General features: G+C 36.2%; 1 protein-coding gene and 1 long non-coding RNA gene across 2 annotated transcripts in view; one reads left to right on the top strand and one right to left on the bottom strand.

Moving 5' to 3' along the window:
• GPC6 (glypican 6) overlaps positions 1–25,214 on the bottom strand; it is a 723,711-nt gene that overhangs the window by 226,010 nt on the left and 472,487 nt on the right. The window lies entirely within an intron of this gene.
• LOC131572264 (uncharacterized) lies at positions 937–13,352 on the top strand. Its single transcript, XR_009276010.1, has 4 exons — positions 937–1,006; positions 8,874–8,938; positions 10,758–10,913; positions 11,728–13,352. It is a non-coding gene; the product is annotated as an uncharacterized LOC131572264 (long non-coding RNA).

Genomic DNA, 25,214 nt, shown 5'->3' with positions numbered 1-25,214 from the left:
ATAGGATTTCAGAAAACATTCATTTGCAAAGACATTTATTTGCATATACAAATGTATATCAGCTACTTTAAACACAGAAAGAAAAATGAGGTCCAGTTATTACTTAAACTGGGTAGAAACTTAAAAGCAAATTCATTCAGTTTAATATTTAATGAAGTCCTAAATCAAAACTGATGGGATAGGAATATAACTAGGAATAATAACCCATAAATTGTGTCAAAGGTAGTTATTCCTTAAAGTCTTGGCCCCAGTTCCACAGCATCTACCATTGTACAGAAGTACTTGTCAAATATTTGAAATGAAACTCAAAGAAATTACCAAGTGTTAGATAAATACTGCAAACCTTCAAGTTTGCTGTGCATCAGCTCAAAAGTTCAACATTTCAAATTCTGGGGATAGGAGACAAATCCATTAAACAATGGATAGTGACATACAGTTTCAAATGCAAAAAGGAGAAGGGTATACCATGGGAAAACTGCTGAACATTAACCGTATGGTATTTCTTTGTATATTTAACCCTTCTAACTTTAGCCAGTCACACTGTTTCTACTCTGTGAAGATGAACAACTGGAAGTTCTGGTCCATGGTTAAAAATGGGCCTGTTCCTTGCTTCCTCAAGCATTTCCAACTTCCAACAGGGTAATAAAGTTATTGTACTTAGAAAAATGAACCTACACTGGTAAATTTCTGTGAATCAGTAGATAAATTTCATCAAACACATCTTTCAATCAAACATAAACTAGTGTGAGTGTGTAGCGGGATAGAATATAAGAAAATAAAGATAGTGTAGAAAGTAATCTTACGCCTAAGGAGTTGCAGCTGGGCCAATTATCAAAGATTAGGAGCAGGCCTGACTTTACCAGGCCACAGCTGTAACCAGTGAGAGGAAGAGTGCTATAAAAGAGTGGGGTGGCTGGCTGAGGAGGGACCTGGAGTCAGTTGGTTGCTGTGAGAAGAAGAAAGAGTCAGTGCTTGTGAGAGCTACCCATGAGAAAACACCAAGAAGGTATGAAACTTTTGTGATAAGGAGATAACAGTATGGAACCCCTGCAATATGATGACAACATGAGTGATTGCCACTAAAATGTGATTTCTTTACCTGACTTCCAATTAGTAATGATAATCAAGAGCTAATGAAACAAATGCCAATCAATTCCATTGATCTACTTCTAAAATGATCTGAAATACTTGGTAATTTTATTTACAAAGAGAGATGAAATATCATTTGTGAAATGAGAGGAGAGAAACCCTTCCTTCCCACCCCATCTTACCTCTCAGCATTAAACCTGGACAAAAAACTATGGCTGCTGTAACTACTGCACGGTTTGCAACCAGAAAAGAAAATGAGATAAAATATTTGCCAAGATTTTACAAGATATGTTCCCCTTCCACTCCTGTAACAATTTCTGTATTCTCTTTTCTCATCTGTTTGCCAGACTCCAAAATCCTATACCTGCAATTATGCCACCTCAGGTGATATCAGTGGCTATCCAATATCCTATACCTGCAGTTATGCCACCTGACACCACCTTTAACCAGAACTTGGCTAAATCTTGAGTGAAAGGAGGTGCATTATGTCATAAGCTAATGTTTTCAAAGAGAGCAGCTGCAGACCTGTTGAACATACTAAATTTCCTATAATGTATTCAATCAATTTTTTGTTTCAGGCTGGTAGGGATTTGATGGGAAGTGATTTAGAAACACTAAACCAGCACTTTTAGGTTAGCTGACAAACCTAAAAGTGTTATGGAGTAATGGAGCAAGATAGGAAAGCAGTCTCACTTTTGAGCTGGACTTAAAATATGATCATGTATAACACAACTTAACAATGATTAATCATGAAAAGCCCAGACACACTGATATATTTCTCAACATTAAATGCCTTCTTGTTCACCTCCACCAAATATTTTGTAGTACTGGTCCCATTTATGGAAGACTGAAAGGATTTTAATTGCCTTTAGTTTTAGCATTTCTACCACGGTAGAGCTTGTTTCTGGAAAAATACCACAAAAATGGCATTATATACAATTTCTGGAACGAGCTTTACAAGAGTTACTTCAAGAATCTCAAAGCAGAATATATGGAAACAAATTAATTCATCTAGACTGAGTCAGATAGTCTTGCACATGCTCTACAGCTTCCCATTTTTATAGGGAATTAAGAACTGCTCACTCTTCATGGAAAACCCAAGCAAAATAATTATTTTCTAATAGCAAGGAGCCTAAAAAAGGAAGGAGTGAAATTTACAGTGCCAGTTTCTGGAAATGGTCTCCATATACAGCCTAACAAACTTTGCAAAATTAGCTGATGGTGAGCCTTGTGCCATTTGACATAACCAGTCTCGCCCTGATTGTTATAATGCTGCTGAGGAGGTGTGATAAGAAAGCCAGCAAGTTATTTCTTAAGTCTCAGCTTTCAAATGTGGGAGAAAAAAACATATACGTGTACGTTTTATACAAAACATGATAATTTAGAGGCTGCTAAACTTGTTTTAAAGCAAATATTTTCTCCTGGCTCAAGTCACATATTTGCTGACATGGAGATCTAGCACTCCTGTTTACCTCTAAATCCAGTATTTTGACTGTGTTCCAGATCCAATACTAACAGAACATTCTTTTAAGTGACGATGAATGGAGCTAGAAGAGAAGGCGAACTAAAATTTTCCTTTTTAAGTGAATCCAGGCTGCCATATATCTTGAAAAAAAAATTCTGACTTCATTCTGTCGTGTGCGTCTGGTCTTAGACCAAACTGATCCCACAACACAGAAAATACCGGTTATATAGATGATGCACTTACTAACAGCAAAAAAAAAAAAGCCTTTTTTTTCCTTCATAATTTGTTTCACAATCTCCAAGCAAATAAATGAGACAGTAATTCCTCTCTCCTTTACATTTTTAATATTTAATGATAACCTTCTGACCCACATCCTACCCACAAAAAAATTGACCTGTGATGATAACCCATTGGCTACTCAGAAGTACTGTGTCAGTCTCCACAAATTGCGATACTTATGGCGCCACTGTGTAATGTAAAAATTCAAGCCACGTTTCCTTTTATGTTTTTTTTTCTCCCTAAGACCAAGGGAAATAGGAAATGCAAAAGAAAACTTCAGTCAGAATGATCAACGTTCTGATGTCCTTAGAAAACCCAACCGATGTTTGAAAATAAATTTGAAAAAAACCCCTGAAGCTGCTGTAGTCAATAACTCAAGATTTGTACAGGAGTTCTTCAGACATCTGAGAGATTTCTTAAACAGGTTTTTTGAAAAATATACGAGTAGTTTAAAATAAACACCAAGAAATTTGAAAAATTCTCAAATTTGGAAATTACACTAATGCAAATGGTGTGTGCTCAGAGAAATAACTACTTTTCACGTTTGTAGTAAAATGTGATTTCTCTCAGACTATCTACATAGCATAATGTTCATGAAAATTTTCATTATTTGAAGAGCTAATAAAACTTCTGTTCAGTTAAATCACCCATTCAGATCAAACTTTATCTGTGGTAAGTAAAATTTATGTTCAATGTTCAGTTTCTCTTGAAAGGCAGTCCTGAAGACAGCAAATACTGAAAAACCACAAGGTTTCACCTACAACTTAGCACCTCTTGTAGCTAACAACACAATATATGCTGAAGTTTTTATATTTTGAAATTTCAATTCATATGGGTAATAAATTGGTGATTTTCCATATAACAGTCATCAAGCTAAGCTTGTGTGACATTTCCAATGCTGGAGAGTTACTGCCTTATCATCACATCTGGTTTTATTTTTAAATTATAACCTTAAGATTTTTATCACCTTTTCCCCTTGGTTTTCATGTATATGGGTTCATTGAATTACATACCCATCAAGTGCTCTCAACTTATTGTGCTGTATGTTGGTTTGGAAAGAAAAATCTAGAAGAAATTTTTCTTTGATACATTTTTTGACTCTTAATATCACAAATATCTGTTGATGACATCCCTATCACTGATTCAGTGAAATGACTTCCTGTTGAGGTTAGACAACCCTTGGCACTGTAAACATATTTTGGGATTTAAAGACCCTCAAAAGCAGTCTTTTATATACTTCTACTGCTTGCATATGGTATCTGAAATCTGGAAGAGATTCGAAAAATATCTGTGGCTATCTTTGGGAAAGTCTGTTTGGATTTGACTGAGCTGCAAAAAGGGCAATGTTGTCATTTATACTACTCAGCAGTGGACTTGCTAAACTACTGGGGTAGACACTGTGAACATTCTGTCTGAATGAAATGTGTTTCAGTCTCATTTAGGCTTTTGTTGCCATACATGATTCATGTAACATATAAGCTTTATCACAGCAAGAGCCTGGATGTCTGAGCCAATGCTCTCTGCTGTACTGTAATAAGGATTGATATGCACCATAATTTTATTGCACACTGAAACCCTGAGAAAATGAAGCAGACGTATTTGAAAATTACCTGAAAATTTGGTCACCAATCATATTATGTTACTTTGGAAAAAAAAATAGATGGATATATGCTAATCCTGCAGAAAACAGAGTCTATCTTTCCTTTGAGGAAAAGGGAGAACATAATAAAACACCCTAAATATTAACATTGGATAAGTAATCTGCTGACCTGCTAATGTGTATTGATGCTCAACTTTGAAAAGCTTTTTTTTTTTTTTTTTTTTTTTTGGTGTTCAAGTGGGTTTGAGACAAAAGAAAAATCAATCAATTTTGACAATATCAGTTCTGAGCCAGATTCTGTTACCCGGGATGCAGGTGGAATGGTGCCTTTTTTAGCAAGGGGTGCAATTGATTTTAATAGTATTAGTTGCCAAATAAGAAGCTCTTCAGGCTAAGTGGGATATCAGAAGTCACCTTCCATAACTGAAAACAAAAAAAAATTAATGACTGCCAGACATTCCATATATGCTGAAATACAAAATGAAAGTTTTTAAAAGTAAATGCTCTTGTATAAAGACAAAGACTTTTTAAAAAGTAGTCATTTAGTAATTTTATTTCTTTATGTCTTTTGAGCACTTCAATAAGCATGGATAAAATGACTTTTCATAAAGCTACAAAGGGGAGTAAAAAGGAAAAGCCAAACCCTAAAATTCATAGTCTTAAATGAGGGTACACTTAAAATACACTTCCTATGAATCAGTATTAAAAAAAAAAAAGCTTTGCTTTTGGCTGGGAAATTCCCTATTTTTTTTTCTTTTATTCCTTAAAGAGATGTTTCTTGCAGAGGAATTGCTGTCAATGGTGTTATTACCAAAATTAACATCTCTGTAAGCTGGCATCAGAGTGTGAACCAATTAGCACTATGAGATGCTGTGGAAGTTTAAAACCAAATGTAGCAATAACCATCTGGGTAGACAAAATATTCTTTTTACTTGCGGGTCCTTGAACATGGCAATAAACATATGGCAGAAAGTTCTGGGCTTGTTCAGTGCACTACTAATAAAAATCTAGGTGACAGAAATATGCCATGATAGGTGCCATAGAAACTAGTATAATGACCTTTCACATCTGGATGCCTCATTTCTAATTAGGAATGAATAAGATATAACAAGGTCAGGTGACACTGTCTCACATAGCATATTACTTGTATATGGATGAGGCATTTGATGAAAAACTTTCAAAGCATTTTTGTCCACTGTCTTACCTAACTTTGTGTGACAGCAGACTGTGTCCCCTTTAAAGAGGTTCCAGATGTGAAAGGTCAGAACTTTTATCCGGGAGTATGCAGCTTATTCTTTTTCCAGATCTTTGTTACCTCTATATTAATGTCAAATGAAATCCAAATTTGTTCCCTCCACTTTACAAACCTTTTGAAATGCTACTTTCAAAACATGACACTTGTTCAAGCTGTTTACACCTCTCCAACAGCATGAGCACGTTTCACCAGCCATAACACCAGATGGCCACATCCTGGCTTCCTTATTCTGAGCCTATTTGTGCAGTCAGTCTCACTGAAACAATGTTTTATCATAATCAACTTCCTTAGTCTACTTCCTGAGTTTATAACCTCCCCAAAAAAATTGCAAGGGAAAAAAGGGCATTTCTAGACCTTTGCAAACCACCTGAATGGCCTGATCCCTGTTGTCATCTTATCACAGGGAGTCCATACTGTTGTCTCCTTAGCACAAAAGTTTCATACATTCTTGGTGTTTTCTTGTGGGAATCTCCTCAGAACACTGACTCTTTCTTCTTCACCAAAGAGCCAACTGACTCCAGGTCCCTCCTCAGCCAGCCACCCCACTCTTTTATAGTACTCTGCTTCTCATTGGTTACAGCTGTGGCCTGGTAAAGTCAGGCCTGCTCCTAATCTTTGATAATTGGCCCAGCTGCAACTCCTTAGGGGTAAGATTACATTCTACTCTATCTTTATTTTCTTATATTCTATCCCCCTAATGACCTCCAAGAAGAGAGGGGAATTTTGCAACACCGCACACTTAAATCAAGGAGCTTAGCTCTACCTGCTGGACCGAGCTCAAGCATGGAAAGGGAAACAGCTGCATCTTTGCAAAACCTGACACCCAGGAGGGCAGCCCTGGCTGTAGGGAGCAGGTTTGGGCTGCCTGAGGCAGCTCCTCGTAGCCAGAACTCATCCCCACAGTGGTGCTCGTGCAGTGGGAGGGCAAAAGGGGAATATCTGTGGCAGGTCCTGACTCTGGGCACCAGCAGGCGATTGCCAGCGGCGCGTGGTTTCACATCATGCACCTTTCCTGGGGGTTTCGGGGAAATACTGGTGTTTGCTCTCTTGAGGGAGCACAGGTGCTATCAGGCAAGTGCTGCATGAGCTGCTCCCTCTGATTTGGTGTCACCTGCAGCTGTCTGGATTTTATGGATCTCTTGCACTGGGAAGTTTCTGAGCAGTCCTCAGTCACTTTTTGCTGTGAGATGTCAATTAAAAAATAGAAAGAAAAGGAAAAAAAAAAAAAAAAGAAGAGGCAGAGAGATGGAAATGGTGCTTTCAGAAACGCACCAGGTTTGCCTTAAAGATCACTCAAACAAGGTCATTATTGACTTAAAATGATAGCTCTTGCTCTTTCCAGGCACATGTAGGTTTAAACAAATAAGAATATTGGCATGCTCAACTCTACCTGATGTCCTATCCTGACAAATTTCTCGTATGCTTTTATTACAGTTTAAGATTAAACACAAGTCACCTTAATACACAGCTGAAAAGTAAATACATTTTGGCAGCAAAAGAAATAACAGAAGAGGAGAAAGATGATGTTTGAAACCCATTGAAACCCACAGCATGTTCTGGATAGCATGGAAAGGTTCATGGCTTTAGTGAAATCATTCTGGTGAGATATACCAGGATTTTTTCAGGCCCTCCTGGCTACCAGGGCACTGCTGACTCATATTCAGCTTGCCATTGACCACAGGGACTCTTCAGCTAGAAGATAAACTCCGGAACTTAGAGCATAATGCTGTCAGCTCAGCTAAATAACCTTTTGTTATAAGTGTACCAGACAGCTTCAGGTGACACCAAACCAGAAGAAACAGATCATGCAGCCCTCCCATGGTAAGCACTTACATTCCCACTTGAGGACAAACACCAAGGAAGCTCTCTGCACCATATTTACACACACCTCCAATGCAAGAAGTGTAGAACTGGGATGCCCCTCTTTTTAGATATTCTGCTTTATGAGTGAGCTTTTGCACAGAAATATTGAGCCACCAAGGCAGCTATTTTTAAATAAGTCATGCTTTTTTTAGGACTTCCTGCTTTTTTTTAAGACTTCCAATATGAAGTTAAAGCTTTTAAAAAAATACAGACTAATCTGTATTTCGATGAATCCTTGTTTCCTTTATGTCCCCTACTGTTACACTTCTGCCTACTTATTTTTACTTCATTTATTTCATTTTTTTACTGAGTAACAGCTGAAATATGTTTCACTGTTTTACAGGACCAGGAATTGTAATCATGAGGACAGTGAAGTCTGGCATATCTCATGTGCAGCAAAAATAGTAATAACTGTAAAAACTAACATTCTGTGTTAAAGTCTTATTTTATTTCAGGTTCTCAGTCAATGCAAAACCGCATTTTGCATATTTGCTTTTAACACATTTCTATCTGCATTTCTTCCAAATTTTCAAATTTGAGATGCAATGATGCTGCTGACATGGTTATCCTTCAAATGAGTCTGCAAGTCTCAAAAGATTTGCCTGCCCTGACTACATAAATACATATTAGTAAAGAACTAGAAAAAGGCAGATAAGTTCACTGCCCCTGGCATTGGCAAATATGTCCCTTTGCTGCATCCATTAAGGGAAATGTTATCTTTACAAAGCAAACTTGTGTTATAGGCACAGCAAAAGATGGAAATCCTTGAGCCTCCGTCTGTGGTGAGGCCCAGAGGTCAATCAGGAGTCAGTGAAAGTTCTCCCCTCCATGTCACCAATGCTTTGACCTGTTTCACTTTGTTCTTAGCAATGACAGTTACTTCAAGGATTAACCAACAAGGGGAGACTTCTAATTTCACACAGTCAGCACCCCGAGGAGGAGAGGTCATGATCCAGTCACTTTCCTCCTCCCAGCTCTGCCATGTGGGGGAAAAGCGTCCTCAGCTGGTCTCAGACCACCACCTCTGTTATGAAGATTTCCCTTCCAACATAAATGAAATTGAAGAGACCAAGCATGATGTTTGCCTTAACTCTTTATTTTTCTATTATCTCCTGCCATATTTGCATTGCCTTGCAATTAAATGGCTATGATCATGACGAAGATACAAGATTACAAAGTTAAAAAAAGTCAAAAGCTATAAATGTAGTCAACAACTGTTCTTTTCTGCTGAAGAGAATAACGAAAGAAAATTTATAAATGAAGCCTGATGATTTCCTGCAGATTTTAAAATAATGATGTTAAAAATATTTATTTTATCATAGATGAAAAAACCACAGACTTTTCTCCGTGCTTCATGAGACCAGAACAGCAGGTTCTGTGAGTCACAGTGAGTCACATAAATCTTTCTCTGTTTCTGATACTGGTTAAAGCTTTCAAAATGCTACAAAACTGTAGTTCTAGTCCTTGAGCTCCTGCAAGGCTTCACCCACACTGCAATTGTTATTAAATTGCTATTAATGGCCTGTCTGTGATGTTTGTCTACACAGACCAAGAGGGTGATGCACAAGAAATAAAAAAGGGAAAAAAGGTTTGAAAATATCCAATGAATAATGCTACAAAACCATTCAGAAGATTCTAAATTAAAGTCATTTGGGAATCTAAAACCCACCCAATTTTCAGAGATTAGGCTTCAAGTCAGTGGAACACTTTTGAAAATTTTATTCAATGCCCAAATGCACCAGGCTATTGCTGGATTGTCCACAGAGCTAGTGGTGAAACACAGCACAAACTGTGAGCAACAACACTGGAACATGAAACTCCAGTGCTGAGCCTGCCCTTCCTTTGGCTTTTGGAAGTTCTTAGAGACTGTCATAATAATGTTGCACACAGTGCCATATGAGACTGTGATAAAGTCTAATCTGACTGAAATTCAAGACTAATTTTAACCCAAACCTGTTCTTATGCATTTAAAAAATATAATAATATTTAATTTCAAACATTTTAATCAGTATGTCTGACATGTTTCAAATTCATTTTCTAATTAATACCATAAAAAGAGGGAAGGATATTGTATATGTTAAGAGTTAAGACCCTTTTTTGGGTGACAATAAGTATTTCAGATTAATCTTTTTTAATTTAATCTTTTCTTTCCCCTCTGAATTTTGTTAGTATGCTGCCTCCTAACTGACTGCCATCACATGATCTAGTCATGATCACATTTACTTCAGTTGATCAGAAGCTGTTGTACAGAAAATAGTACACTGTAATTTAAAGATATATTTAGAGACACCAGACCACTGTAAAGGATATTTTTGATGTATCCCCTGTGCTGTAGAAAAGCAAGTACCAGATACACTTTAAATGTCCATTTACATTTTATGTATAAAATGGTTATTTTACGTAGTGATAAATTGTCAGCTGAGAGGACTAGCTTTTTTATTTGTTTACAGAAATTATACCACATATTAAACAAGTTCATACTCATTTTTGCTCCTAATGTCAGTTTCTCTACACACCTACAATTTTTTTTTTCAGATTCCCTTACATCATCTGACTGCAGAATACTGGCATTAAAATCCACTAACTTTTTGCCTACTTTTTGCCTCAGTCAAATTTGTCAACATCATTTTTTTGGGTTCTCTAAAAGCTTGCATTCAGTTTTCATGGCTGCAAAAAGCTGTATCAGTCAAATTACCTTGAAGAACAGGCTACTGGTATGGTTGTGAAATAGAAATGGCTATTCAGCCCTTAACCTGACTGTAGAATGTGACAACAAATGTACCTCCAGTGTAACTTCTGGTCTTGATGCTTTTGCACTGAGACCTGGATGGACAGCAGAATTGTTATAGTTTACTGGAATGGATACATAGAAATACTTACTGACTTTACTAAATAAATAATAACAAAAAAAAAGAGATTGTAAATACAGGGGTCTCTTTTCAAAAGTAAATTGCATTGGGCAAGGAATTCAAGCAACACTTCAGGGGTCAGGCTGATGTTTGGATTATTTTACCCACTACCCTGAAATCTTAATACATAGGTGGAGAAAAAAAAAAGAAAGAAAAGCTCTGTTCTATTTCCAATATTTGGATCTCACTTCATACTTTGGAATGCCTTACTGATTAATTAGTAGTACTTTATGTGGGTGATTTTGATTGACTTCCAGTCATTTAAAGATGCTGTTGTGAATTTGCACATTCATACAGAGCATTGATGACTCCTGATTTCACCCTGAAAAAGACCTGGAGAATTCAGCAGTTGTACAACACAACACAGAGTAGCTGAGATTGGAAGAAACTGAAGAGCAGTTTCAGAGCTGAAAGGCTAAAGTTCAAATCCCACATGACCACCACTTTTATGAAGTAAGGGTGTTTTTGCATCTGCCTAATGACTTTTTAATCTTCCTTATAAAATAGAACAGCTAAAAAGCTAAGAAGCAGCAAATGTATTGTAAATCTCTTTTTCAGGCAGTGGACAGTGAAATTTTGGTGCCTCTGAGTTCCAATTCAGACACAGTAGGAATTTGCATTATTCTTCAAAGTTACAGTTATTCTTCAAAGAAGTCATCCTTCCTTTTGGTTTCTGTGCCTTACCTTGTTAAAGATTTTCAGCAAAATCTTTGTTAAAATCAGTTCCGTTAGGGGAAAAGAGGACAAAGTTTCACAAAAAAAATTCTTATAATTGAGACACAAAAATACCTTTACATAGAAATAATTAGTGGAGTGAGCAAAACAGTTTCTCTCACAAAGCCTATTTACTGTATTTCTTTAGATGCCATAACCAGACCACATTCCTATAGATCTCTCCTTGGCATTTTTCAAATGTGGAATAGTACATGTGTTGGGTATATTTAGTCTTACTGTTCCCAGTTTTACTTTTGTTAACAGCACAACATAGGAAAATTCTCTCCTAAAGCTTAGTTTCCTTCACATTTCAATGTTAGATTTGAAGTTCCTAAGCTTAAGATTTGTTTATTGTATTTATTTACTTCCAGTTGGGGATCAGGAATTGCTTAGTAATAATTATTTGCAAAAAATACCAGAGAGAGTAGCATACAGCAAAAATAAAAAAAATAAAAATGCAAGGCATAGAGAAGGATGAAAAATTGATAATGTGCCATCTAAAATGATCAAGTTGTCAAGGATGACACTGATATAAATTCCCTTGTTATTGCAGATGAACCAGTATAATACCAGGGGACTGAACATGAGCCAGATTTGATTTGTCAACTTGTTGCTATTATTTTGACAACATTTCAGCAAAATTGTCACATCTGTCGAAATTCTGTTAGAAAATTAGATGTAGCAAAGAACACCAAGCAGCCTTATTTTCTCCTACTGGGTGTGCTGGGATTTTCCTTCGGTGAGTCATCAGCCGGCAGCAACAATGAAGTGTCACAACAATCACAACGATACCATCTGGTTAAGGGAGATGATCCAAGAGCAAACATGCATCTCCCCAAACATAAAATTCATCGGCATAAAAAAATGTAAATAGATACATGCTCCACACGTGTGTGGCTTTGCATGCATCCATCTATCTATCTATCTATCTATCTATCTATCTATCTATCTATCTATCTATCTATCCATCCATCCATCCATCCATCATCTATCTCTATCTATCACAGCAATTCTTGCAATGCTATCAAAACACCAAGATAGTAGCAATTACAAAATTTCCCTTATGGATTTCTATCACCAGCTAAAGCCACAGATGATATTACTTGAACTTTGTATGATGAGAGCTCATGACATTTGGAAATATGGGATGTGGTATTCATCACATGGTGCCTGTCACACCTGGTGCTTGAAGAAATTAGGCTTCAATAATTAGAATGCTTCCATTTTTTTCAAAGTATTTTTAACAAATAAGTTCTGCCTTGCCAAGGAGTCCTCCAGAGAGCTAACAGACTACAGGATGATTAGTGCACTAGTTCTTATCTGGATGACCTTTATTTTTTTTTTTACCTTTTCCCTTACTTTGTATGTGGAAGCTCTTGCTGCCTTTGAAAGTAAACTGTTAAGAAAATCTACTTCTCCTTGCCAATCCTGGAAGCAATAGATAATGTCCAAAAATGTAAAATTTTGATCAGTGTGTTTCTAGAGTGATAGACAAACATTTCTGAAGCATTTTCTAAATTAAAAATGACAAGGAATAAATTAGGAAAAAAAGTCAATGATAGTTTCAAAACATGTAAAGTAAAGCTCAAGGAAACATTTGCACTGCAATTCATGAAAATATTGACAAGGAAAAGGTTATTACTGAAGAGGCAGAAATATAGATTACCAATATAGCTCCATCAGTCTTGTTTAAAACAAATTTAATTGTGTAATGAATGAATAGCAATACATGTTTAGATAGAAACTTAAAATTATTTTTCTTTCATTTATACAATCCAGATCTTTTAAAAATAGCATAATAAAAAATAATGGTCATTAGGTGAAAAATAGTGCATTGTTTCTAGCACATACTCAACCTACTATCCATAATAAATTAGCACAATGCACCTCTTGAAGTAATTCCAGAAGCACTGCAAGAATCTGCCTTCTCTGACTAAAGTATATCTTTCATATCTATTCTTTTGCCCTCCTTTAGAAGGTAAAATATAGTTTAAGTGACTTGGGAAATGTACCTGTAGAGCCAAAAGGAGTTCTTCCACAAGCAAAAATCCCAGGAGGAGTGGTTTAATGACAAAACAATAATTCTAAATATTTTATCTATTTAATGTCTGTGCTTTGTACTTAGATTTAAACAAAAGGCTTAGATATGAACAAGACCAAGGCTAACAATTTTTTTGCCTAAATATTTACTGTGTTTCCCTGGCGTTTGTCTAATAGAGCAGGAAATAAATGCTACTGTTTTCTGCTAAAATTGTCTAAAATATAAGCCAGGTTTTCCATCTGTCTTTCATCTAGTATTCAAGTGATCTGTGGCACAGGAGTGGCAAAATTGTACTTGCCTTAACTTGGATATAAATTGAAATATAAAGATATGTGCTCACATGGGCATATAGCATGCAGCTGAACTTTATTGAACCCTCACCCCCCAACCCCCCCCAAAACCCAAAAAACAAACCAAAACCACCCAAGACCTTAACTTATTGCAAAGGCATTTTCCTACTGATATTGATTGATATTAATGTGATTTAAATTTCGGGACTACACCTGATGATTTTATTAAGATTAAAATATTTTCCCCACATTATTAAAAAAAAAAAAAAAGAAAAGAACCATCCCTTTGAGTCTGACTCTGAAGGCACATACTGTGATCTATGTACTATGAACACATACCAAAATTTAAGCCTGTTTAAGGTACCTAACGGTACTTAAGCCCCTGTTCTTCTCGCTGAATTCTCTGCAAAGGTTGCTACAGAAAATATTTATGACTGTGGTAATGTTAGTGTCCTAAAGGGAAATTACCTTCACTGATGAGAAATTTAGCAGTATTTATCATCAGTCAGATAGTGCACAGTAGGTCAGTTTCTGTCTCTTGCTCTCTGCCACATGCACACAAACATGCAGCTACACAAACATGTTCTGTTTTGAAAATTCAGCCCTAAAGAGTCTAGGTATAAAAAGGAAATAGTCATAGATATGAGGAAATAGATAACAATTCCTTCACATATATATAGTGACTTCAACAATAGTCTACAACTTTAACATTCACCTGTCACAAACAGACCAACATCAAAGCAAAAAACCCATCAAAATGTAGTCTTTAGGTAAGCACACTGGAAATGAAACACATTTGGAAAAAACATTTTAAAATGGAACACAAATCATGTTTTCAAATGTGTTTCATCATTGGAGCTAGATGAGGCATAACTGATGACAGAACTTAGTTTTCTGTATGCAGTCATCAGAACTATGGCATTATGTCTGTCTCTTCATTGAGGGTGAAGATGAGTGTGGAATGAAAACAAAGCTTCAGATCAAAATGAAAGAGAAGTGATATCACATAGATAAACTTGTCTCAGACATGTCAGTACTTGCTATTTCATTTCTCTGATATGAAGGATGGATGAAGTAAAACCAATTTTGGTTTTCAAGCGTTGCCACAAAATGGAAAGAAACAAGATGAACAACAAAAAGATGTCAAAAATAGGTCTATCAATAACACTAACTTATTTTACACATACACAGTAAACCCCCATCCAGCTTCCAATTTCACATAAATAAAACACCATTTCATTTCTGGTGGTCACTGTAGCTGCTGAAGACATGTACTGCTTCATCCTCCTCCTCAAACTACAAGAATCACCTATTTGAGTATCTTAACATTCAAATACCACATCTGTGCGGCCCTGACATTTTTAATAACTTGTAGTAAAACTTGTTGGACCCAACTGACAGATTTTTTGAAGAACCTGCACAAAGCTGCTGCTGAAGGCAATAGAAACTTTGTCTGCCTAGCATCTTTGAAAGCCTGTTCATATAATTTTATCACTCATTTAAATGTAAGTCCTGCAAAAAATAAGAAGACTGTCCAGGCAAGAATATAAATAATTGGAACAAACCCTTGCAGGGTTTGGGAATTTATAGAAAATACATTTACATTTAACACACAATATGAAATATAGCAATAAATACTGAGGACAACCCTGAGCTGAGCTGTAAGAATGAGTGAAGTTGTGATATAAGAAAAATTAAAGAGCCTGTAAGAGAAAAAATGGGAGTGTAGGGAAAAAAAGAAAACCCTTACTGTGTGGAAAATCTGCTGAAACACTGTTTCTATAAAAATTTTAGTGTAATAAAATACCATCCTTTACCTTCATAGTAAATCTTGTTTTGGAAAAAGTATAAGCAAGTTGTTATTGTATAGGCCAAGGTTCCCTTTAATTCTTGTTTCACTGGTAACTGACTACGTAATACCGAAGTGGTTCATGAATTAGATCTATAGGAAATGAGTCTTTAATGTATGTAAAACACCTTACAAGTTACAACAAAGAGCACAATAAAAACTGAAATAGCAAGGAGTGTGGAAAAAATTTATTGCAATTTAAAATTGCAATAAAACCATTTGAAATGGTAGAGACAGCCACATGCAATCGATTTGAACTTCTACCTCCCTATACTATGTGTTCTATGTGTTCATACTGATTTTCTCAGCAAAAGGAGTATTAACAGCTCCAATCAGTACCTGCCAAGGCGATCCTGCTAAGTATTGAATCCTTGCCCACAATGGTTTGATCCACTTGAGTTGGTAGAAGTGACAGATAGCCTGGCATTCTCCTTCATGCTACAGAAAACTAAGCAACTCTTTCAAAGGCTTTGCTTTCCCTGGTTTGATAAGATGTTTTCTTCAGAAAATAAAAGCAAGTTGCTTAGATCAGCTGCTCTCAGAAGATATGACACCACATGACTATATAGCAAAAGCAAATGCAAATGTGTAGTAAAGGAGCTCAACCTGGAAACTGTTATGATTTTGAAAAAAAATCATTCTCACACAGAAAATTGGTGTCCTTTCAACAAAGGAATATAATATAAGAGATATATCTAAAGGGATAAGACTTCATACTGTCCTTGAGGATCATCAAGTGAAGGTGCTTTAAAATGTAAATACTACAAGGGGAATAAATTACAGAAGCATATACTGAATCACTGATGCTGCTTACTCTTTTTTAGCTATAATGTGTGTATCCATCCCATTTCCCTAAAGAAATTAAATCAAGAAGTTCCCTTTCCATCTGAGTGAGCAAGAACAGCATTTTCTCTTTCTTTTCTACTAGGAGAGTGACTACTGCTCTATAGACCAAATAAAGCAGTGCTGTTGGAAATGTGTCTGTTACTCCAATAATTACAATGTTTTGGGCTAGTAGCTGCCTTATCTTTCATTAGGTCATGCAAGGAAATTCAAAAGGCAGCAAGTGCAGCCCCTTCAAATTTGAAGGCATAAGATGTCACAATGACAGGATATTTGGAAGAGGTTTAGAAGCTTAGGGTAGCATAAAAAGCTATTAGGACCATTTTGTTCAACTTTTTTCCCCAATTTTCTTGAAATAAGGTGTCTAATAACTGTCACATTCCATCTAAATTGCAGGATCAGATATGAATCTTTAACACGTGAATTGGCACAACAGTCTTGGATTTTTTTCTGCTTTATCATAAGCTACAATCTTATTTTCCTTCCACTGTCTTGTTCAGAGAATTGGAGAAAATACATGGAGAGATGAAAAATGTCATTTTCCAAGAAACACTATTTGGAATGGAATTAGTAAATTGGACAACACTGTCTTTAATCTGAATTTTGATTAATCCTCTCTGTCCTTGCAGGTCTCCCTTTTCCCAGATATTATCTCTTTCACTCTTTGCATTTCTCCATTTTCAGCTAAAATATTCTCAGCATGGAGTGTTTTAGGCACACTGTACCAATGTTTCTTTTTGCCAACAAAGTTTCACACAATAATCAAAAACAATTTAAAGCATTTCCTGTTGACATTTAGTTCAAGAAAATACAATGACTGTTCTCAGTAAACAAGTTGGAGGAGATGTTGAAATAGATAATAGTATTTCAGGGTAGACAGCTTAAATGGAAATGAGGCTATTCCACGGAACAACAAAGTGGAAGCAATTTGAATTTCACTTTGCAAAATCAGTTTGCTGATGCTGCATCAGAATTCGAAGTCTTAATTCAGGCACCTGAAACTGTCTAAATGCCAAATGAGAGAGATGGACATGTCCAGGTTTGATATATCAGTCAGGTATTAGGACATCTAAATCAACTGAGAGAAAATGTCAAGAATCTTTTCCAGGCTAATCACTATTTCAGATTAGCAATTTGTTTGGCTCTATGTTTTAGGATTTAAAAGTATTTGAAAACATATCTTAGTTTTTATTGTTGTGTTAGTATTTAATTAGCCTAATGATAAAAATCTAGCCTGGGAAGGAAGTCACCATGGATCACAGCTCTTTCATCTCAGAGGCACCATGCTATTTTGGAAAATAGCTTAAAAAGGAATACCACTTAAAAATACCTTTAGATAGAGAAGTATCTTAAATACAGAAGTGCTTGCTTTCTACTGAATTTCAATTGGACTGAGACCTTACCAAGTTGCTGGAGAATGTGTGGGGATCTTACTCAAATTTGGGATTTTTTCCAGTAAACTAAACTTGCCATTGGGAAACGCTGAGTTATCAAAATTGAGACCTCTTGCTTTATGTGATTATACTGGGCCCGGCTGGGATGAAGCCAAAATTCTTCACAGTGGCCCATGTAGTGCTGTATTTTGGTTTTGAGACTGTGTTGATAATACACCAGTTTCTGCTATAGCTGAGCAGTGGCTGCACAGCATTGAGACTTTTTTTGTTTCTCATAAAATAGCCCAGGTCTAGGGAGGAGGCTGGGAGAGAGCACAGCCAGGACAGCTGACCTCAGAGATATTGGGTATGCCTCAGTTTGCCTGTGGCATGGGAATTGATTGTCTTTTCAATCTCTATGTTTGGTTGGGTATTTTTTTTATATTTCCATCACCTATTAAATTGTCTTTATCTTGACCCAAAAGCATTCTTGCTTTTGCCTTTCAAACTGTTGTCCCCATTCTGATTGAGGACTAGTGGATGAGTGACTGAGTCGGTGGTGAGTTAAGGGCCAGGGTTAACCCACCACACTGATAAAATGATTATAGCAAGGACATTTTGAGAGCAAAGATGAGGTTTTGTAGTAAAATAAAAGCAAGGGATTATTCCTTTTCCAGTCAGCACTGACAATCTCTCTCTTGCTGGTGTTTTATCTAGTTATTATGTTCAGCTAAACACTCATTAGTGTAGAGAAAACATAGGATAAATTAATTCTAACTCTCAGAACCTAGAGTTATCTTGAATTGTGAAAGTAAAGGCTCAAATGCCTTTTCAAGGAAAGGGTTCATTACTTATCCAAGGTGGAATAGTTCCAATGGGAGAGGTTGCAATTTCCTTTCCTCCCTGATTATGGATTTCATTTGGAATGATAAAGGCGTAGGCTAAAGTACATGGATTACAAATCATTCTTTCTCATTTATATAAATTTGCTGGTCACTAATCTAGTGAGAGAATAAGACTGGAGAAAATGTTTTACATCTTGAAACTTTGACTTGGCAGAAAGCTATTTGTTCTCCCGCTATATTCAGTTCTCCTTCAGCAAAATATCTCCCAGTTCCTTTATAGGGATATTGAAGCTTCATGGGATTCTTTAGAATGAAAGGTATTATAAAACAAAATAATTACATAATTATCTGAACATAAAATACTCTTACTCAATTCTTATTCAATTGAATTTTGAAAAGTGCAAAGGACAAAAATGTGAATGTCCTTGGACCTGGATGGTCCTTGCATTGAAAATTTAATTTTCTTTGAAGGTGCTTCTTTTCCCTCAATGTCCATCTATTCAAAGTTAATTTAAGACATACCCTACTGAAATGCAATGGTAAAAGGACTATCTCTAATGGTGTCTTTGAAAGTTATGAAATGCTGCATAGCCCTCAGCAGTCTTCAGTAAATCTATTTTACTGTTCCTTGTAAGATTTATCATGCTTCACTTTGTCTAAATAGGTATATGAAGAGCTGGAACACACATACACAGAAGTGCTCAAAACTTTTGCACCTCCTGCAATCAAAATGTTCAATGGTAATAAACCAGGCAAGTATGTGGAGTTTGCTTGACATATCCAAGTAAACAATTTAGACTAAAAATAAATCAACAAAAGTGAGACATTTTTTACTGGATCTCACAGAATCAAAACTTTTATATTGGGAATTAAAACTCCACCAAGGAGGAGACAAGCTTACACATATGGGTACAAAAATTTTTGTGTATGATTAAATATAGGTAAGTCTTCTTAAGAAAGATTAATATTTCACAGAATCACAGAATATGCTGAGCTGGATGGGACCTAAAAGAATCATTGATTACAAGGTCTGTTTAACGCAAACTGTATAAATGAGAAGTAAAATGAATGTGTGTCTTTGGAGATTCATAGATACACTATCCCCACTTAGACCATAACCTTGCTTTGGTGATACACAAGTTCAGTCCTGAATACCATCACTTTTATTAGTAGAAAAAAAATCTGAGCTGATATTTAATGAAAATGCAACATGACACAGGCATCAATTTAGAAGTTATCTGGATAGTATTTTGATCTACATAAACAAGCAGCTCACAGTCAGCCCATGGATAGAGATTAAATAGTCAGAGATTTCTGGGTTTAATATTTATATAAAACATACTGAGAATACCTAGGTTGTCTCTTAAGTTTGCATGTTCAACCTTGTCTCAACCTTTGCTGCAATGAAAATATTCAGACTCAAAGTTTATGTCATTATCTAGACCCCAGATTGTTCCATTTTGTTTTCTTCTCTTAGGAATTCTGTCTTGTCCAAAGAGAAAAGAAATTCTATAAATTATATCAGATACTAGTATTGAAGTTATTAGCAATACATAGAAGTATTGTATCTTGATAAGGTATGGGTTGCACAATACAAGTGAAATACTTTGGGAAGATCATTGAATTATATTTAAAGGGCCTGAGAACAAGGCTTTTAACAATGGGGAATTCTCATTGCCAAAAAGTCAAATGTAGGCCTATAATTTCTTCATTAAAACATATGATTTATGTTAAAATATCAACCAGTTTGAAATAAAATTACAGAGATTAGGAAATAACTTTGGTACAGTTTAGATTTTACCAAGTGAGAAATTTATGATCCTTTCCTTGAGGTTATTTTCTCATCACTTTTGTTGACCCACAACCACCTTTGCAGAGCTATTTACACAGGAAAGGTAAACACTGCTCTTTTAAGCTGAAATCAAAGTACTGTAAAGTAACTAGCTGTGTTTCTGACTGCATGTTATCCCATCCCTTTAGCTCAAACAGTATACTACTGTAGAGGTTCTAAATGAGCCCTTGGCTGGAAAAGGATGTCCAAGGGTCTCATGTGAAGGTAACTGAATGAAGCAACAGCTTTTGGGGCTCCTGATGAGTAAAGAGGATGTGTACTGTAGCACCAGCTTCAAGACCCAAGGCATGTTTTATTCATACACCCGGACAGAAATGCAAAACAGCATCTGCTGCCTTGTTTCTGTCCTTTCCCTCTTCCTTCTGGACCTGAGGAAACAATGAACTGCAGTTCCTGGGCTGACAGGGCAGAAATATGCTGGGTCTTTATTCAGCTTCTGCAAGGGAGAAAATTAAGGGAAAAGGCTCCTTTTTTTCCACATCGCTCTAATTGTGGATGAGGGAAAAGCAGAGTTAGGTCATCCATTACAGAAGAGATGCTCCCCTGAATCTCTCTGTAAAGGGCTCTGTTGGATACAGCTGTGAGTTTGTGGATGTCTACGATGAAGCATCACCAGGAGGTTTTTGCTATCCTCAGTGCTGATATGTACTTAGTAAAACTGCATGCACAGATAATGCCCTTGAATTGCTATTCAAGATGCCAATGTTAATACAAATCTGGAATGTTTCTAAAGGGTAATAAAAATGTAAAATGAAATAATTCAGCAGACTTCAGGTGACATCTCTGTCCTGTGCAATTTACCACAGGAAATAAATCACTGAGACAGAAAACATATGCAGTGGCAAAACATGGGCACTTGTCACATCAGTTCAGCATCAATCCATATCTGTCTAATTAATTCAGGCTTATATTCACTTTTCTTCACTGCAAACTTTCTTTCTGTTGAAGAATTTTTATGGATTTTTCAGAGCCCATAAAAAGCTTTATATTTTGAATAACAAAATTGGTAGATATCTTGTTTATCTAGTAACAAGAGAATATCTTATTGTTTCCTAAATATGTAAAAACCTTAATGCTTTAGACTACAAAGTTACCTATAGTGGCTTTTAAAGTACACCATGTTGTCAGGAGCATAGAGATACTACTGAGACAGCACTGGAGGAGCATTCAAGTGAAAATTTGTTTCAGACTTCTATTGACTGTGAACACTCTTAGGCAGTGCTTTCTCCCTGATGGCTTTTTCATGATTTCCCCACTGAATTTTTTTCTTAATACATTGGGATTAGTAAATAAGCCATTTCATTTTTATTTTCCCTTCTGTGAAATGCTTCCCAAGTAACTTGATTAATGTTCAAAACCAATATTTGAGCAGCCACATAATGTAATTAAAATTTCATAAAATAGCTATAATCATCTTAGCTTGGTAATAAGCAACCTTATTTATCAACAAATGATTTCTTTGGATTTTCAACAAGCACTTTATTTAGCTAACTAAATATTTTTTTTCTGGAGGAGGCTTGTGTTTTAAAACAGACAATTGAAGTCACAGCCAGAGTGCCTTGCTGTACATACCCAGTATTTAATCACAGGAGGTTTCAGCTGTGTGCACATTGAAGTTAGCTTGATTCATCCAGGAAAGATGCATGATTGAGTTCCACTTAAAAACTGTCTGCCCAAACTGCATTTTTTTATCTTGAAGTGATACTAAGTGCACAATGATCCAGTATAAAGGTAGAATATTATGTGAATAGGATTTTTTTTTTTTTTTGAGCAATGTGCAGCACTGTATGGGTATCTTTAACACCATATGGGCCTTTGCTGCCAATAACAGTGACTGTGATATCTGCTGGAGAACCTTAAAGCAGAAGAGAAAGGCATTTTAACTTTTTTTATTGCTCTTTACATAAGTTCTATCTCCATATTGTCCCTACAGTCTAGTTCTTTTTGACACTGAACGATTTAAAGTGCAGTCCTACTTTAAAAGTGCTTTTGCAAAAAATGGTAGCATAAAGTTATCTGTTATACCCCAATGATTTCCAGATCAAATTTTCTTAGCTTGCTGACTAAAATGTCATTTTTTTCTATGCATCTGTTCTGCAAGCCTTCCAGGAGTCTGGAAAGTAAACTGTGTTGTTTCATATATGCACAATACAATCTGAAAACCCTTCTGCTGGGCAAATGCTTCCTTCTGGTACAACTGTGAAAGACAAAGCATTGCTTTCAAATCCTGCCCTCATTTACCTCCCTCCATGTAGCCTAGGGCCCACAGTGGGTTTGGAAAGGAACTTCTTAGTACTTGCTTGAAGCTATAACAGAGAGGACACTGCATATTTAACTGTTCATAGTTATGCTGATGACATAAACAGCAGAAAACTGTCTCACTTTTCTACTGCTGAACACATTCAGTTCTGTAAGGATGACAGGATTGGAAAGGAAAAATGATTAAAAAAATAGTCCATTTTCCAGAAGTATAACTAGAAAAAGCTGCTTGTAGAGTGAAAGGGTCCCTGTACACTACCAGTTTTTAGGAAAGATAACCATCAAATATTATTCCTCAGTTCAGTATTACCACCAGGAAGCTTTTCCTTTGTGAAAATACCAGTTGCAGCAGCTGATGATTTGTGACATTGTGCTGTAATCCAGGAGGAACTTGGAATATGACCAAAGGGCGTTACTAATATTCTGCATGACTAATTATTGAACCTTCCTCTGGGTTCAAACTTCCCAGTGTTTGCACAGATGATGCCTTTGTTCATCCATCATTTAAAATGTCTTGTTGCTGGAAAGCTAACAACATTCATAAAAGACCATTCATAAAGCCTGCTGGTGGCAGGGGAGGTGGAGTGACAGTTTGCATTTTTCTGGTCTTTTAACTTCCTTGCTGCTGACCGTGATTACAAACTCTGTGTAGCTACAGCCACTGGGAAAGTCATATTTTTTAGTTAGAGAAGCTCAAATACATTACATTAAGGCAACAGTAAACAGACAAACCTAGCTCTGCTAAAGAAAACCAGGTCCTGTCAAGCTGGAACTTGTTGGATCACACTGTTGCTTTCACCAGGTCTTTACAAATGGAAACTGGAAAGTTACGAAATGGAGGAAGAAGTGAAAATTGTCCAAAATTTAACTTGACCTGGAGCTGGGATGCAGACTAGGTGTGCAGAGTTGGAAGCTGCTGGGTTCTATCTTCTAGTTTTATTTTCATTGATTACCATAGAGTCAAGGAAAAAATGAAACTTGGAGGCACCTCTGGAAGGTAATCTGAAAAAAAAAAATGTTCTGCTCTGCTCTATCTACAAGGGAGAGGCTGAACAAGAATTTATCTATCACAAGATACAAGTTCTGTGGAAGCTTGACTCCAGGACCAGTGTCCATTGACCTCTTTGCTTCCTTCTCATTCTGACCTCTGTGAATTGCCTATATCTTCTTGAATTAGTAAACAAGAATTCCTGATATTTTCCAGGTTTTATGCAAAGCTCCTGGAGAAAGGAGACTAGATTTAAGGATTGGTCTTAAACCTCATAAAAGCATTCATAATGTCAACAGTTGTAATAATCCCTGTAGTTTGAAATATGTCACTATGAAAAAAGCATAATATCAAGAAAAGTATCTGAAAAGTCAGTATTTATTTTCATGGACTTTGTTTTGTATCTTGGACATCAAGCTTAAAGCTCCAAAAAAAAATTCCCTTCAGAAAACAAGGAGGCACTAAATTTCCTATCTTCTTTCAGAGTGCCTTTCTTTTACACTCAATTTCCTTTTCTTTTTCAGCAGCATTCTGATTAGCATTTCTTCGCAGAAAATCAATACTTATTTCATAAGAATGAAACTGACTTTGAATTTTAAATGGAAATCGAACCTTACAAACCTTTGATTCCTCAAATATGAATCTGTTAAATGGACCCCAAAATGGACTCCCAAAATGCCTGTTTCTTGCCCGATTTAAAGAATTATGTGCACAAAAACATAGAAGGAAGTTACTGGAGAACTCATGCACTTGCAGAGTAGATAAGAATTATCCATGAGCAAATTCTGAGAAAGCCTAATGCTGTGTTAAAAAAAGAGGTAATTATTGAACCACATCCCTCCTGATGTTCTTTTCTGTTTCTTATTTGAATGACAAAAAAATTTGTATGCAGTGTGCGTGGTGCGTGTTAAATGCATATATGCATGCCTGCCTAAGTGCACAGGTGTCTGCACCCAGCACATGGGGAGTCTTTATGACTTATGTCTTGAAATTCTGTATCTGAAAAGAGAAAAGAATAGCATGCTAAAAATAAAATACTGCTCAATGAAAGACAGACACATGATTTGTTGATATCTGTGTAGCTATCTCAAAATGTTTGCTAATTTTGGAAATGCAGGTGCTGACTGTAGGAGTTGAATACATGATTTTCACTGGCTACAGGAAAATGGATTTTAGTATTTAATTCTACCATCTGAAGATCAAAGGCAATCAGTGGTGCCCAGTCCTTGCTCCTGCATACAACCACATTGGTAAAATGTTATTTACAAGTCAAAGTAAAAACACCCAGCCCATGTTTATTATGTTTTTAGTAACTGGATATTGTGAAGCAGAAATTACAGGAGTTGCTTCATTAGAAGAACAGAAACAACATAGCCCCTCTTTATATTGACTATATGATTATGATGTGTTTCATTAAGCTTTTCCTTTCATAATTTTCTTCCTTGGGAATGTAAGTATGATCTCATCTGTTGACATATGATCATGGAATCACAGAATAATTTTGGTTAGAAAATATTTAGAATACCATTGAGTCCAACCCTTGACTGAATGCCACCATATCAACTAGACCAGTGCACTAAGTGACACTTCTGGTCATTTCTTGAATACTTCCAGGGACAGTGAGTCCACCACTTCCCTGGATAGTACTTTCAAATGTTTAGGAGCAAATAATTTTAGCCTCTAGAGCTCCAGGAAAGCTG

This window comes from Ammospiza caudacuta, chromosome 2, assembly GCF_027887145.1.
Source record: "Ammospiza caudacuta isolate bAmmCau1 chromosome 2, bAmmCau1.pri, whole genome shotgun sequence".
In the NCBI taxonomy this organism is placed as follows: Eukaryota; Metazoa; Chordata; class Aves; order Passeriformes; family Passerellidae; genus Ammospiza; species Ammospiza caudacuta.
This window is presented reverse-complemented; position numbering and strand designations above follow the sequence as displayed.